This window comes from Coregonus lavaretus (assembly GCF_964263955.1).
Source record: "Coregonus lavaretus genome assembly, chromosome: 11".
NCBI lineage: Eukaryota > Metazoa > Chordata > Actinopteri > Salmoniformes > Salmonidae > Coregonus > Coregonus lavaretus.
The window spans coordinates 18,914,482-18,928,498 of NC_139998.1; positions in this window are offsets into that span (position 1 = coordinate 18,914,482).

Consider the following 14,017-nt stretch of genomic DNA (forward strand, 5'->3'; position numbering starts at 1 on the left):
AAGGCCAGTTTTATTGCTTCTTTAATCAGCACAACAGTTTTCAGCTGTGCTAACATAATTGCAAAAGGGTTTCTAATAAACTTGTCTTTCGAAAACAAGGACATTTCTAAGTGACCCCAAACTTACTTTTGAATGATAGTGGATATATATATATATATATATATATATATATATATATATATATATATATATATATATATATATATATATATATATTTTAAAACAGACAAGGACATTGTGGTTAGAATAATTTGTATCTGAGCCTGGTGCTAATCCAATATCTATCATTTTATTTCTGCTCCTATCGGTCATGGATTGTCTTCAAACCAAACCTGAATCTTATCATTGCTGATGTGGGAAAATAAATAATCAATAGTATTGACTCTGAGAGAATCCAAGTGTACAGAATTGATGTGCAATGCTACAAGTTTGATAACAATACAGCATATGATCCAATTAGTTTATCTAACAGCCTTGTGGACTACAGGAAACGAGGGGCAAGCACGCCCACATCCACATCGACAGGGCTGTAGTGGAGAAGGTCGGTCCAAATCACTAAGGTCTTAAAATGGTCCACACACATGCACACAGTCATGAAGAAGGCGTAACAGCGCTGTAAAGATTTGGCATGGGACCTCATCCTCAAAAGGTTCTACAGCTGCATCATTGAGAGCATATTGATTGGTTGCATCACTTGGTATGGCAACTGCACCACCCTCGATCGCATGACGCTACAGAGGATGGTGCAGACAGCCCTGTATATTTTTTGGGCCCGAGCTCCCTGCCATTCAGGACCTCTATATCAGGCTGTGTGAAAAGAAGGCCCGTAAAATTGTTAAAGACCCCAGCCACGCAAGCCATAGATTGTTCTCTCTGCTTCCGCACGGCAAGTGGTACCGGAGCAACAAGTCTGACACCAACAGGCTCCTAAACATCTTCCATCGCCAAGCCATAAGACTGCTAAATAGCTAACAAAATGGCTACACAGACTATCTGCATTGACCCTTTTATTTTATTTATATGTTTGCACTGACTATGGGCACTCACAGGACTCTACACACATTCACTCACTCACACAGTCCAACACACATACTCACACAACACACACTTTATTGGCTCACACACATAACACGCACACACATTCATACTGACTCTACACACATGCACACACACACACACACACACACACACACACACACACACACACACACACACACACACACACACACACACACACACACACACACACACACACACACACACACACACACACACACAATCATCATATATGCTGCTGCAGGTAGTTTAGTGGCAGTAACCGAAAGGTCGCTGGTTCTAATCCCAGAGCCGACTAGGTGAAAAATCTGTCGATGTGCCCTTGAGCAAGGCACTTAACCCTAATTGCTCATGTAAGTCGCTCTGGATAAGAGCGTCTGCTAAATGACTAAAATTTAAAAATGTAAATGTAAATGCTATGCCGTTTATCATAAATGTATATCCTGATGCCTAGTCAACTTACCCCAATACATACAGTATCTACCCCTACCACTCCAGTATCCTTGCACATTGTAAATATGGTATTGGCACTGACCCTGGAAGTGACCCTGTATATAGCTTACTTACTTTCTCATGTTCTTCTTATTTCTATTTCTTGTTTTTTGTTCTACTGTACTTTATTTCAATAGTACTACGGATATTGATTACTGCATTGTTGAAAAAGGGCTTGCAAGAAAGGCATTTCACTGTACTTGTGCACGTGACAATAAAACTTGAAACTCACTAATCATTGTAGCTAGTACTATTGATTGGCTTGTGATCTCCTACCATTTCAAGTGCACACATTGCAGCTTTCCCTATTCTTAGCTCCTTCAGGCGCTATAAATGCCAACACGAGAGAAAACCATACCAAAATGGCAGAACTGTGTGTACTTTGATTAGTGCAGTCATGCTCCCCTCTCAGGAATATTAGTGCTCAAAGGGTTAATTAGGTCCTGTGGTAACCTCGTCCCCAGGTTCAACTGATTCTGCATATAGAGCCTGGTAACACTGTGCAACAAAGTGGGACTTGAAAGGGTCACGGCTTAAAATCGAGTCGGGAGAGGGTGCAAGCTTGCTGTGTTTGATTGGACGCTAATCGCTAATCAAAATAAAAGTTCTATCACATTGACCATATTATTTTTGGGAAGCCCAATTGATTCTGATTTCGGGCATATCAAGTTTATATGTGAAAACTATTTATAAGATACGTACTTTCCGATTTTCTTGTTTAAATCACTTGCGCTGCTCACGCTTTGAAGTCCAAAATGTAGGCGGGAGATTTTAAGGGTTGCGCTGGATGGTGATTAAAATCCCAAAATACTGTCATAGCCTCTATTCAAGTCCCCTTCTGAGGCCCTGTGATACCAGATGGTTCGACAGAGAGAGAGAGCTGGCTGGTGGACGAGATTAGCCCTGTGGTAATGTATCTTCAGGACGACCCCGTAGCTGTTCCAGAGCTGCTGACTCCAGGGATATTTCACAGCCGTCCTGAGAATTTATCTACAGAGGAAACTGAATAGAAACAGGATTTAAGATGCGTGGAGAGAAAGAGAGGAGCCGTCTTTCTTTTAACTTAATCTGCAAGGCTACACAAACCGGCCATAAAGCAGGGTTTATGACACCCTAAGAGAAGTGTTTCATTGGCTTTTCCATCCTACTCTGACACACAAAGCTGCAAGTGGCCTTACTCAGCCCGCCAGCTAATCGCCAATCTCTTCACACTCGACACCACGCCTCTCTCTCACTCTCTCTCTCTCTCTCTCTAGAGACTGCGTCCAATATCGGCAACCGTTGTTTTCAAGGTAATCTACTCATGTTCGCATAAGCCAAATTATGGACCATCTATATCCGGGTTGCGTCCGGTTTTTACGGGCCAACATCACATGCGCACAGGGAGCAGCACGAGCAGCAACGACGTCATCAAGTCATCCAAAAACATGACAGATATTGGATGAATATAAAATGTTAATATCTAGGCCTCCCGAGTGGCGCAGCGGTCTAAGGCACTACATCGCAGTGCTAGCGGCTTCACTACAGATCCGGGTTCGATCCCGGGCTGTGTCGCAACCGGGAGACCCATGAAGCGGTGCACAATTGGCCCAGTGTAGTCTGGGTTAGGGGAGGGTTTGGCGGATGTCCTTGTCCCATCGCGCTCTAGCGACTTCTGTGGCAGGCTGGGCGCTGACACGGTCGCCAGTTGTACAGTGTTTCCTCTGACACATTGGGGAGGCTGGTTAAGTGTCTTCTTCAGAATGTACAAATCTGACTTCTCTATGTGTCTTTCTGGGCTGGGTGTCAGTTAAACTGCAGTACCGAAGCAAAACTGTAGGAGCAGTCGAAACCGTGATTCTAGACCAGAACCCTGGCCCCTTGCCTTAACCCCGCCGACTAATTGGGTGCTAATGAGGCTGGCCACCACAAATGGCTGTCAACAGCGGCCGTGCTGACATTGTAAAGGGCAAGTGCAGTGTGTGTGTGTGTGTGTGTGTGTGTGTGTGTGTGTGTGTGTCAGTGGGGTACTGTAAAGAGGACACTTTACAGCCAATGGGGGGAGAGAAGAGAACAATCTCTGCTCTTCAGAGAAGGACACAAATTACCTCCTTCTTGGGAAATATTGATCAAACAAAGGTCACACAGTGGTGAAAAATAAAGCATATTGACTTTCCAGTTACAACAGCTGGGGAGACCAATTGTGAAATGCTACCAGGAAACAGAAATTAGTAGCTTGCAAAGATCGGTACATAGCAAAAATGATAAATTCTCATTGCTTTGATATTTCTAGCATTAGTCTACGCTTTGTTCTTAGACTTCCTAAAGGGTCTTATTTATTTTATACATAAAGCCAGACAAAAAAAGGAACTCTCCTTGACAGTAAACAGTACGTAAACTGTTTTCCAGACGCTATCAACGTCCCAACAGTTGCTGAGAGGACAAACTGTTCGCATTTTTGGTCCCGCTTTAAATGACGTTCAGCTTATAAAGACTTCATAAAGCCTTCATAATGCCTTCATAAGCACTACATAAATGTGTTACAAAGCTTAAACGTGTTAGATGTGTTTATAAAGGGTTCATGAATATGGCATAACTGTGTGACATAATCACCACTGTCAAACGTGACATAACCTAATATGTCAAATATGATATAAACATTATATATATAAAGGGTGACATGTTGTGACATGCTTTATAAAGGTGGCATATGCTCTAAGGTGAAGTCATGTTAGTCACATTACACCTAATCTCATTCCCAGACACTTCCGCCAAATGACGTGGAAGGTCTGGTGGACCAACGCATCAAACTTGGCCTTCATTATTAGTTAGGGTTAGGTTTAAAATCAAATTTTAAGAAGATAAATTGTGGAAATGGGCAGGGTTTAGCCATAATTATGACTTTTTGACTGTGTTAACTAGTGACGATGACAAATCCTATAGAATTCTATGTTCAATCCCAAAAAGGCCAACTTTGAATGGTTGATATCCCAGGCATATACAGTATGTGCTGTGTGAACAATAGCCTGGGGATGACGTTACACCAAGAAACACTTTCCTTGATGAAAGCCCCCAACCTAAAGAAATTGAAAGTGTCTTTCTTCTGGAACCAAGTTACATGTTCCTCAGTACACAAACACGCACACAACAAAAACTAGCCATCCTGTGCGGTGCCAGGCTGAGACATTCACCTACTCCCCCGCTGAAAGATCAGCCACAAAATGTTGGCATCATTGAAACAGGTTGTAATCAAGCCCTGCTCTCCAGCGTGGACTACTCTACATCATCTTTGTTCTGACACACACACACACACACACACACACACACACACACACAAATGCAAGCTTTGCAGGTCCATTAAACCATTTAAATAACTCTCACACCCTACAGTAACCAGTGGATCATGAGAGAACCTTCTTAAATCAGCAGAACGTTAATAATCTATTTATTGACACTTTATGTAGTATCCTGTAATAGTTAGTTTGAAGTGAGACACCTTCGGTCATTCATAACACATCCATAAAGACTCTATATCGCATGATGCTGTACTTAATTTAAAGTCAGACCCCTTTGGTCATTTATAACACATACATAAATGCCTTGTATCATATGACGCTGTACTTACTATAAAGTCAGAAACCTTTGGTCATTCATAACACATACATAAAGGCTTATTGGTGTAAACACAAATGTATTAACGCTTAGGGAATTATCACTAACAGCTAAAACAAATAAACATTAAAGACATGTTTAAACCATACATTTCCTTGTATTTATACATTTTTAAAACATACAAATACATGAAGTTTCAAAAAGTCCAGCAATGCAATTACATTTAACATTACACAGGTCTGTGAATAGTGTAGCTTGTCCCTGAGCTGGCGGACGAATGGTTCTTGCCTCTTTACCTGCTGGAGGTACTGCATGTTGGTTCCAACCTTAAAAGTAACAACAAAGAAAGTTAGCAGGTCTGTTAGGAAATGCCTTTGTCACACCATCTGGATAAGGCATTTTTGTGCTGCGCCAGAAACTCTAAATGGGGAGATGGGAAACTCCATTCTATTTTATTATTATATTACTCTTTCGTTTACAATGCAATGCTCTACCAAGATGCATGACAGGGTTGTAAATGCTTTGTGAAACCTCAATTGAATATGATTTAATAATGGTTTTATTAATCTGTGCTTATGCCACCCTTTATAAAGCACAGATTTATGTAATATTTGACATAGTGGGTTATGTCACATTTGACATTGGTGGTTATGTCACATAGTTATGCCACATTTATAAACCCTTTATAAAGCATAACATACAGTTATAGATGATTTGTAACACATTTATGTAGTGTTTATGAAGGCTGCACTTAATTTAAAGCGGGACCGCATTGGTACAATCACCTCTATGGGATTCGAGGACCTAATTTACTGAGGGATTAAAGAGCGGTTAAGAATGCGCTCACACAGAATGAAGCCACTCTGTGGCTCGGTATCTTTATTACAGGAGCCACACAGGCCCTGAGCAGACATCAGCTTCTGTCTTCCCCATCACTCACACGCTGTTATTTTCCCCTGCTCAGAGATGCACCCACACCTCTGCCTCCTAACATCTTCTTAGCCCACTCATATTCCTACACCTCGACTCTATTTCATTCCTCACCTACTGCACTGGCAGTGGAATCCTCATGATGGATTTAATGGGAAGTTAATGGGAAGATTCTCACATTCACACATGGTTGCACATGTGTGCACACACGGTGCACGCATATACACACATACACACACGGACAAGGCACACACATGCACACACACGTCACACTCACACACACACACACACACACACACCAACGTGTACCATAGGCACTGAAAAACCTCACTATCAGATATTAGTTTCAAAAGTTTCATTTGTATTATTCCATTGTCTTGTACGCTGGTCTATGTTCCATCACTGGTAGTTGTTGTATCTTTGCGTTGACTCACACGAGACAGGCTTTTCATAGTAATCGGTGCAGTCAGCAGAGCAGCGTGTTGAATACAACTCCTCAAGCTTAACGCGAGCCAGCAACGTCAAATTTAGCACTGTCAGCGATACTACACCCTATACAGCTCACAAAGGCAGCACGATATCTTAACAATGTACTCAAACACTCGCAACACTCTATACCACTGGATGCACTAAAAGCTTTCTTTATACATACAGGTAAACCACAGCAACCCATATAAATACTAAAAAACCCATCTTACGAGGGCTGTGGCCCTCTCTAAACTGTCAGTGGGAGCTAAATCATAGGTCCACATCATTACAATAATTAAAGGGCCAATTGATCCCATCCCTTAGTGTCCCATTGAGTGGAACGCTCGCTGCACAATAAGGGCATATGGTGATTGCTAAATTGCTGTGATAATGCTACGAATAATTTGGCATATTACCATTTTAGGTAATAGGCTTCAAAAAGAGGGGAGAGCTATTTTAAGTTCATTTTAAATGTACTATGAGGCATTCATACAGTGCATTCGGAAGGTATTCAAACCCCTTGACTTTTTCCACATTTTGTTATGTTACCGCGCCTTGTTCTAAAATTGATTAAATTGTTTGTTTCCCTCATCAATCTACACACAATACCCCATAATGACAAAGAAAACATGTTTTTAGAATAAGTATTCAGACCCTTTATTCAGTACTTTGTTGAAGCACCTTTGGCAGCGATTACAGCCTCGAGTCTTCTTGGGTACGGTGTGACGAGCTTGGCACACCTGTTTTTGGGGAGTTTCTCCCTTTCTTCTCTGAAGATCCTCTCAAGCTCTGTCAGATTGGATGGGGAGCGTCGCTGCACAGCTATTTTCAGGTCTCTCCAGAGATGTTCGATCGGGTTCAAGTCTGGGCTCTGGATGGGCAACTCAAGGACATTCAGAGACTTGTCCCGAAGCCACTCCTGCGTTGTCTTGGCTGTGTACTTAGGCTCGTTGTCCTGTTGGAAGGTGAACCTTCGCCCCAGTCTGAGTTCCTGAGCGCTATGGAGCAGGTTTTCATCAAGGATCTCTCTGTACTTTGCTCGTTCATCTTTCCCTCAATCTTGACTAGTCTCCCAGTCCCTGCTGCTGAAAAACACCCCCACAGCATGATGCTGACACCACCATACTTCACCGTAGGGATGGTGCCAGGTTTCCTCCAGACGTGACGCTTGGCATTCAGGCCAAAGGGTTCAATCTTGGTTTCATCAGACCAGAGAATCTTGTTTCTCATGGTCTGCGAGTCCTTTAGGTGCCTTTTGGCAAACTCCAAGTGGGCTGTCATGTGCCTTTTACTGAAGAGTGGCTTCCGTCTGGCCATTCTACCATAAAGGCCTGATTGGTGGAGTGCTGCAGAGATGGTTGTCCTTCTGGAATGTTTTCCCATCTCCACAGAGTAACTCTGGAGCTCTGTCGGAGTGACCATCGGGTTCTTGGTCACCTCCCTGACCAAGGCCCTTCTCCCCCGATTGCTCAGTTTGGCCGGGCAGCCAGCTCTAGGAAGAGTCTTGGTGGTTCCAAACTTCTTCCATTTAAGAATGATGGAGGCCACTGTGTTCTTGAGGACCTTCAATGCTGCAGACATTTTTTGGTACCATTCCCCAGATATGTGCCTCGACACAATCCTGTCTCGGAGCTCTACGGACAATTCCTTCAACCTCATGGCTTGATTTTTGCTCTGAGATGCACTGTCAACTGTGGGACCTCATATAGACAGGTGTGTGCCTTTCCAGATCATGTCCAATCAATTGAATTTACCACAGGTGGATCCCAATCAAGTTGTAGAAACATCTCAAGGATGATCAATGGAAACAGGATGCACATCAGCTCAATTTTGAGTCTCATAGCAAAGGGTCTGAATACTCATGTAAATAAGGTATTTCTATTTTTATTTTTTTTATACATTTGCAAAAATGTCTAAAAACCTGTTTTTGCTTAGTCATTATGGGGTATTGTGTGTAGATTGATGAGGAAAACAAATTATTTAATCAATTTTAGAATAAGGCTCAAACGTAACAAAATGTGGAAAAAGGGAACGGTCTGAATACTTTCCGAATGCACTGTAAATAGTGACTGTGATATAGAGAAAAGGTAATCAAAGTGACACATGTTGCACATCCCTGTATGGATTGATGTAGCCTGGGTGCCAGTGTGTTTCTGCTCTCTTCTTACATGTTTGACATGAGAATTCCATAAGGAGTTGGCAAGAGATAAGAAACAGACTGGCAACCAAGCAAGGTTTGATGTTGTGATTATTCAAATACTGTAGTTATTGAACATAACACTGGTCCACTGAACTTGGAACAATACTCAGTGGTGGAAAAAGTACTCAGTTGTCATACTTTAGTAAAAGTGAAAAGTAAAAGTAAATGCCATACATCAAATTCCTTATGTTAAGCCAACCAGACTGCAGGATTTTCTTGTTTAAAAATGTATAGACAACCAGGAGCACATTCCAACACAGACATAATTTACAAACACAGTATTTGTATTGAGTGAGTCCGCCAGATCAGAGGCAGTAGGGATGACAACGCGTTATATTGATAGGTGCGTGATGGTCCTGGGCCCCCATTCACAAAGCGTCTCAGAGTAGGAGTGCTGATCTAGAATCAGTTTTGCCTTTGGAATCATAAAAAATAAGAGGAGGGACCTGATCCTAGACCCGGCACTCGTACTCTTAGATGCTTTATGAATACCAGCCCTGACCATTAGGAAAGGTAAGGAGGTAGCTTATGTATGGCACCTGAGAGACTAGAAATTTCAGATATACTGTATCTGAGAGACTGTGAGAAGGTGTGTTACGATGCCAACCCAGACCCTGCGCCAGGATAAAGTGACTAAGGGGGCTGTTGAAATCGGTGAGGGGGAAAAACATTTTTGGGTCTCTTGCTTTGGAATTATGTTGAATTCTGCTTATATAATCACACTATACCACAATAAACATAAGGTTCAAATGCAGAGACTCCGAGATCATTGACTGCTTTTGATCTCTGCTGAGCTGTATCAGCACAATGGATAGTGCCGTACAGCTAGGCCGTTTTGGTAATGAATATAGGCTACAAGATAGATAGGGCAATTCACCTATTACAAATAGCCTATGTGAATGCAGCGGTACACATAGCTGTCTTACTAAACTAATGCAAACTAAATACTGAAAGTAGTAGCCTAGTTATTCATGCATGCAAACAAAAATACTGAATAGCACTTTGGCTTAGAATACCAACACAAATGCACAGTGTGGGAAAAAAGTATTAGATCCCCTGCTGATTTTGTACGTTTGCCCACTGACAAAGAAATAATCAGTCTATAATTTTAATTGTAGGTTTATTTGAACAGTGAGAGACAGAATAACAACAAAAAAATCCAGAAAAACGCTTGACCCAATGAGACCCAATCAGAATGATTTCTGGCTCCCAGTTGTCTTTTATACAGGTAACGAACTCTTAAAGGGAGTGCTCCTAATCTCAGCTTGTTACCTGTATAAAAGTCACCTGTCCACAGAAGCAATCAATCAATCAGATTCCAAACTCTCCACCATGGCCAAGACCAAAGAGCTCTCCAAGGATGTCAGGGACAAGATTCTAGACCTACACAAGGCTGGAATGGGCTACAAGACCATCGCCAAGCAGCTTGGTGAGAAGGTGACAACAGTTGGTGCGATTATTCGCAAATGGAAGAAACACAAAATAACTGTCAATCTCCCTCGGCCTGGGGCTCCATGCAAGATCTCACCTCGTGGAGTTGCAATGATCATGAGAACGGTGAGGAATCAGCCCAGAACTACATGGGAGGATCTTGTCAATGATCTCAAGGCAGCTGGGACCATAGTCACCAAGAAAACAATTGGTAACACACTACACTGTGAAGGACTGAAATCCTGCAGCGCCCGCAAGGTCCCCCTGCTTAAGAAAGCACATATACAGGCCCTTCTGAAGTTTGCCAATGAACATCTGAATGATTCAGAGGAGAACTGTGTGAAAGTGTTGTGGTCAGATGAGAACAAAATCGAGCTTTTTGGTATCAACTCAACTCGGCGTGTTTGGAGGAGGAGGAATGCTGCCTATGACCCCAAGAACACCATCCCCACCGTCAAACATGGAGGTGGAAACATTATGCTTTGGGGGTGTTTTTCTGCTAAGGGGACAGGACAACTTCACCGCATCAAAGGGACGATGGACGGGGCCATGTACCGTCAAATCTTGGGTGAGAACCTCCTTCCCTCAGCCAGGGCATTGAACATGGGTCGTGGATGGGTATTCCAGCATGACAATGACCCAAAACACACGGCCAAGGCAACAAAGGAGTGGCTCAAGAAGAAGCACATTAAGGTCCTGGAGTGGCCTAGACATTCTCCAGACCTTAATCCCATAGAAAATCTGTGGAGGGAGCTGAAGGTTCGAGTTGCCAAACGTCAGACTCGAAACCTTAATGACTTGGAAAATATTTAGGGAAGTTACACTAACAGTAAACAAACGCAGTAAACAAAAGCCGAATGGAGATCCAAATAACCAAAACATAGCCTACAGCCTACTACACTGAGATGCAGCCATGCACAGCTGTCTTGCCAAATGTGGTGCGTCAAATCCTTTGGTACGATCAATAGCATTCTTCCAGTTAGAATACCCAGCTTGGGTGAAAGCGTTGTCTGCGTTAGCATTGAACCCAACACAGAACCTTCGACATGGGAAACAAGATGCAGCATCTGCAGTAACCGAGTATTCCAGCGACTCTCATTCAATTGACCAGTTGCTATTAAATTAACATTTTTGGACAGAAAACCTGCGGCTAAGGTAGGATTCTAGGCTAACCTGGGCTGGCTCCTCTGTTCCAAGATCATCAGGAACAGTCGGAGGTGGAGTCGGCTGTGGAGCCATTATCCTAGCGGCATTTTTGGAAGGGTGTGTAGGCTCTGAACACCATCGCTGCTGGGCTTGGCAGCTGCTCATCACTCTCATTCTCCTTTGTTTGGGTACTTTGGCAAAGCCAATTTCTGATATCCATCGTGGCAAATTAGCTGGTTCGAGCTAGCTAATTAGGCTAGGGCTAATAACATTAATGGTTTTTACAGTTAGCTAGCTAAGAAAGAAGCAGCTTCAACGGTAAACTTGACCCCGCCCTTATAAATCAAAATCAAATATTACAGGCGGAGGTGTATCACGTTATTCACTTAGCCTTCCACAGAGATAAGAGATGAGAAGCGTTTTTTCCCGCTTTTTAGCTGGTTCGAGCTAGCTAAATAGGCTAGGGCAAATAACATTAATGTTTTTTACAGCTAGCTAGCTAAGAAAGAAGCAGCTTCAACGGTAAACTTGACCCCGCCCTTATAAATCAAAATCAAATATTACAGGCGGAGGTGTATCACGTTATTCACTTAGCCTTCCACAGAGATAAGAGATGAGAAGCGTTTTTTCCCGCTTTTTATGGAAACCCAAAGGAGTCATACATGACCGCCCATAGCCCCCCTACAAACACCGCAGCACGCCCTGTCCATTGTGCTCACACACTGCAGTTGAGAGACAGATTTTTTTGACGCCATCCCGTCACTCAATCAGTTTAACTTTTTTGCTATTTTTATATAGGGACATAAAACTAAAACTGAGGGGGCTAAAGTTTTAATCACAGGGGGCTAAGCCCCCTTCAGCCCCCTCGTCGAACCGGACTTGTCACAACCACCTGAATCTCAACAGATCACACATGCTGCTTATTACCATTTACCTCTGCCCTGTTACCGGGAGCTCCATGCCCCCTTATAAAACATCCATGCTACGCCAGAAGGGTGGGGAGTTTTGGGGGGGATGCTGCAGCACTTTCTCCCCTCTCTCCCTCTATGCTAATATTCCAACGCGCTGAAGGGGATAGGCTCACTTTACATTGGACTCCTTTTCTTTTTTATCCCTCTGGATAAAGGTGCACCAGAACTGTCAGCAGTTCCTCAATGAATTCCACACTACTCTCATCTTCAGAGGGAAACTCATACATAATTCACAGGCGAAGGGCTCAGAACGGAACTGAACCTAACTGGGTAAAATGCTTCTTCAACTAGCTGTACCTCTTGGTCTCATTTCAATAGGCTGCTTGTACATTAAAGAGGCAGGGTACGGCTCATTTCAATATGCGAAAGGGGTAAAATTAGACAAAGAGAGGGAGATAAAACCAACCATACAAGATATTGTAAGAAATAGCTGGTGGTGACATGGACATGAAGCTGTCTCTTTGCATTCAAATGAGGTCATATAAGTGTTTTTAATGCTGTTGATATTTTTTATGCAGCTGATCCAAACTCAGTGGAAGTAGTAAGAGTACAGTTTCAATGGACCTGCGAGTAACTTTTGTTGGAAAAGATGCCATACACTCTAATCCTAGGCTTTCAGCAACAAACGGAAGATCTGCCTTGAACCTGAAAGACCAACTGCTCTTACTGCAGACCTCCTCTTTTCTCTCCTTTTCTCTCCTCTCCTCCCCCTCTCCTTTCCTCTCCCCTACCTCCCCTCCCCTCCTCTTGTTCCCAGTCCCACAATTTGGGTCCCATCGGCACCCCTGGCAGGCACATCGGCTGATGCTAACAAATGACGGGCCTCCCCCCTGACAGCGGCTCCATCTGCCTGTGTCAGAGTAATTTAATTTCATAAATATAATCAGATGGTCTGTTATGATGGGGCCCGGTATACTGCTGCTCTCTCCTCTCCTCTGTCTCCTGTTTTTCAGAGTACACACCACAGATACAGCAACCAGATTAACCCGAGAAAAGGGAACGGGCCCGCAAACGCACGCTATTGATGTTCATCCATCAGACTCAACGTCATTTTGCGTCCCAAGAATAATGAACAGGAAACCAATTCAGCCGATCTAATGGGAGGAGGAAGTAACAAGTGACAATGCCCTGGCTAGATTAATTGGTTAATTGGAATCATGATGATTTGTTTTTCTGTTTGAGACTGGGAAATGTGCTGCTTAAATCTCCACCAGACATTGATGAAGCGAATAAATATACTGTACCACAACGCAAGTGCCTACTGCTGGTTAAAACAATCACAAGTGATGAATGGAAAACAATAGCATGGCTCATTCATAATTTGACTATAGTCAGCTATTATGCCCATCACCCAATCTTCAGCACAAGGGGGTCATTGAATAGGTTACAGTCTCAAACAACATGATCTGCTGAATCGGAGCCACTTTCAAAAGCACCCATGTGCAATAATAACAAACCTAATTTGCTGTAAACGAGTCTTGCCTTGGTCTCAAACACACCCTGAGAATGGTAATCTCAGTTGATGCTTGTTGAGGATCATCATCGATCCTGAGGCCCAGCTTTTGGTCCATGAGAATGCTAGCTATATTGACTAGGCTTCTACAGCTTCCATCTGTTGATTTAAAACCCGTTGGGGTGCAAATAATCAGAACAAAGATACAATTGATGGGTTGATATGATGTTTTTATGGTGTAATGATGTAATGTCATAGTATCGTGGGGAACAGGTTAGA